Below are 4,144 nucleotides of genomic sequence, written 5' to 3' on the forward strand. Positions count from 1 at the left end.
AGTGCAGATGCTTCTTAATTTGGTGTGGTATCATTTCTCCATCTTTGTTTCAAATGTTCAGGCAATGGTATTGACTCTTTGAAAATACCTTTTAGTTTAAATGTCCTGACAAAGTTTTCCTGTTTTTCCCTCAATGTTGTTCTTGGATATAGGTCTGATACCAAGGTCTTTAATCCATCTTGAATTAAATTTGTGTATGGTGTGAGATAGGAATCTAAGTTCATTTTTTAAAAAAATATACAACATAGCCTTTCATTGAAGAGATTGCCCCTACTTTATTTCATACTCTTTGGTTCTTATTGTGTATTTTCTATTTATATTCCTAAGCATCTTTCTAAAAATATGTAATGGTTCATGAAACTGCATGCATGTCATCTTTGATCAAGGAGCATGCTAATCTCTGTATTATTCAAATTTTAGTATTTGTGCTGCCAAAGCAAGCACATTGTCATAATTTTAGGCAAGAAAATTATGACCAAGCTTTATATTTACTGTCTATCTTTCGAGAATTCCAGTGCTTAGAGTGTTATATGTTCACTTCACTTGTATCATTTGTTATCCCATTGATTTTTGATTTGCTCGAGCCATTTGTCACTGTCACGTGCTAGTGTAGCCCAGTAGTATCTGCTCGATCCCGGAACAGGAAGAGCCTCAAACCATTCGTTCAGGGTTTTGATGAAGAAGTCTGATCATCTTGTAGGTGGGCGGACATGCGGTCTTTTGAAGTCACGTGGAATTCAGTGGGAAGCAACTCTAGTCAAGTGGTCATCACTAAACTGCATAATGTGTCCGGCCCATCTGATTTTCGACGCCTTGGAAAATGAGTCAGCGTCCCTGAACCTTGATCATTGATGGAGGTCGGAACTCCAGATTCCTTCTCTCACTTGAGTGAAACGTGATACTCCAAGCATAGCTCTTTTGATTGATTCCTTTTTGGGATACCTGAATAGCGTTCTCATCTTGTTTTTATTTTTTGGGCCCAGGTAGCTGAGGCATATGTTAGTGCAGGAAGAACGGTGGAGTCAAAAAGATGTGGCTGGAGCTAGAGGTGCTTTGTCCTCTTAATCACTTCTTAGATGCTCTTGAAGGCATTCCACGCTGCTCTCTTCCTCCTGCGCAGTTCTGGCGACATGTCGTTCCTCATGTTGAGTTCTCGATCCAGGTACACATAGCTGCTGCATTTGGAGATGTTCATTCTGTAGAGAGAAAATGGAACATCAGGGACTAGTTTGTTTTTCACGAACATTGTTTTGGTGAAATTCAGCTGTAGTCCGACCTTTTCACACTCGTGGTCGAAGTCGGCCAGCATTTGTGCCACTTGGCTAATGTTTGGTGTTATCAGAACAATATAATCAGCGAAGCAGAGGTGGTGTAGTTTCCGACTGTCTATCTTCACTCCCATTTCTTCCCATTCCAGTCATTGCAAGACGTTCTGGAGGGTGTCACTGAAGAGTTTTGGTGAAATAGTATCACTCTACCGAACCCCTCTCTTTACGTCAATGGTCACTTTCTTGTAGAATGGTGAGATCCTGGTGGTGAGTCTGTAATAAAGCTCGAAGAGGATCTTGATGTACTGAGTTTGAATGACCTGTTTGGCTAGGGCTTCGATAACTGCCTCAATCTCAACAAGATCAAAGCCTTCTTTAAATCAATGAACATTAGACAGAGCGGCATCTTGAACTCTCGGGAAACTTCAATGAGTTTGGTCACTGTGTGGATATGGTCTATCGTGCTGAATCCTTTTCTGTACCCGGCTTGCTCACATGGTTGTCCTTCATCTAATGTTCTGCCTATTCTATTCAGGATGACTTGAGTGAACAACTTGTAGACGATGGACAACAGGCAGATTGGGTGATAGTTAGCTGAGAATCACTGAGAGGGCCCCAGAACCTCTTGATTACCACTTGGAAAGTCCAAACAACAAAAACAAAGCAAACAAAACTTCAGATTTCCAAGAATCCAACTTTAGTAGCACTATAGCACTTTCATCCCGTTGTTCATCGATTTGCTTGAGCGGGCACTAGTAACGTCTCCATTGTGAGACTTGTTACTGTTTTTGGCATATCGAATACACAACTGGGAGCTTGCCAGGCCCTGCCATGCAGGTGGGATACTCTCAGTAGCTTTCCAGGCTCTCCAAGAGGGATGGAGGAATCGAACCTGGGTGTGCAAGGTAAACACTCTACCCACTGTGCTCCAGTCCAACTTTAGTAGTTTATAATTAAAATTGATCTCTCTCTTTAAACCCTATATTTGCTTGAGATCCCAAGTAGCTTATCTTCATCCAGGAAAATCAAATGTATAGTTTGCCGCATAATTAGTTAACACTGGACTTTTCTCTGGACTTGGTGGCCTTCATGGCTGAATAGCTGATCCGAGGCAAGTGTGCTGACCCATGGTCAAGGCTGTATGAGCATCAGGATTTTATGACTAGACCTGCCTGTGTTTTAGACATTGACATTCATCTTCTCTGCTTCGCTTCCACCGAGCATTCTTCCATGGCTATATAGTCCATTTTAATTTGGTCATGTGCCTTTTGCCACAACTCTTCTTCCGATTCCTTAAAGAAACAATAATTAAAGGCTATTCTTTTATGCAGTTCAGGGCTGCAGGAGACTTGAAATCTGTCTATGTTCTTTTTGTCTTGGGCACTTTTTATTAAGATAGTACTGCCATACAACGGTTTTAGTTTATATTTTCTGATAATTGAAGATGTTGGGCAATACTCAGCCATGCTCAGGACTCTATACTCGTGAGTCATTCATGGTGGTCCTCAAGGGCCATAATCCAAGGTCTGCTGCATGCAAGGTAAGTGCCATATACTCTGGACCATCTCTCCAGTATCCCCACAGTGTTTGTTTCTGGGCCACTTCCAGCAGTGCTCAGGACTTATTTCTGATTCTGTGCTCAGGGATCACTACTATGGTTAAGGACATCTATGGAGTGCTAGGGATCAAAGCCAGGTCTGCTGCTTGCAAGCAAGTGCCGTACCTGCTATATTATCAATATAGACAAGGAAAGAAGCATCTATAAAGAATAAATATAAGAGGATTTAGCACCCCCAAGAACCAAACTAAAGAAGATTAGATCTGAGAGGCATTGGATAGAATAAGCAGAAGGATCTTGCCTCATTGGCAGGGCTTCTTCAACTAAACATTACTTAAGCCAATAATCAGAAAAAAGAAAGACTCAAAAGGATCTGACTGTGTATCTGGAACAATAGTACAGTGAGTAGGGTGCTTTCCTTGCAGTATGCTCTACCAGGTTCAATCCCTGGCATTCCATATGGTCTCCAGAGCTTACTAGAAGTGAACCGTGATCACAGAGCCAAGAGGAAGCCCTGAACATTGCCAGGTGTGGCCCCAAACCGAACCTAACCAAACCAAAAAGAGGCTCAGACCGTTTACAAGCAATTAAACTACATTATAAACAACACATTATGCATATCCATAATCTAACAAGATAAAATTAATATTGCTAATTATCAATTAAAAATAACAGTTATATCAAGAAGGATAAAAGTAAAACTCAGAGGAGGAAAGATCAAGCCAGTTTATGCAAACATTAACATTAGCATGTAAGCATAATAAATTAGTTTATTAGAATGCTTTTAAAAAGTTAAATAAAGATATAAATATGTTTTTAAAAGACCTAAATAAAATAAAATAAAATAAAAATTAATATAGAAAAATTCTACTTGTTTGCATTGGGGCCAACCAGTTGTACTCATAGCTTACTGCAGGCTCTGTACTCAGGGATCATTCCTGGTGTTTCTGGGGATCCCGGATCAAACTAAGGTCATGCATGCAGTGCAAAAAGACTCTAACACCTTTACTGTCTCTCTGGCCCCAAACTTAAGAAATATTATTAATAAGAATTAAAAACTTAATAGCATCAATAAGATATAAAACAACTTTAAGATATATTTAGTTGAAGTTAGCCTACCACCCCAGCCACTGATAAAGGAAAGAGAATGGATGGCATGGCATATAATGTTAACAATGTGTAGGAGTGGTAATTCTCAGATACTCTTTGTAAGGATTTATACTGTCCCATTATTTTGGGTGAAAAGTTTATAATCAAATAAAACATTAAAAAACTTACCATATGAAACAATAAACGTTTCTGTAAGTTTTATCTATAG

At 39.7% G+C, this 4,144-nt stretch overlaps 1 non-coding gene across 1 annotated transcript; it reads right to left on the reverse strand.

The window, feature by feature from the left end:
* Window positions 1-336: 336 nt before the first annotated feature.
* On the reverse strand, window positions 337-444 carry LOC129401430 (U6 spliceosomal RNA). The gene has a single exon (XR_008628341.1). It is a non-coding gene; the product is annotated as a U6 spliceosomal RNA (small nuclear RNA).
* Between the last annotated feature and the right edge of the window lie 3,700 nt (window positions 445-4,144).

The sequence above is a fragment of the Sorex araneus genome, chromosome 1, assembly GCF_027595985.1.
Source record: "Sorex araneus isolate mSorAra2 chromosome 1, mSorAra2.pri, whole genome shotgun sequence".
In the NCBI taxonomy this organism is placed as follows: Eukaryota; Metazoa; Chordata; class Mammalia; order Eulipotyphla; family Soricidae; genus Sorex; species Sorex araneus.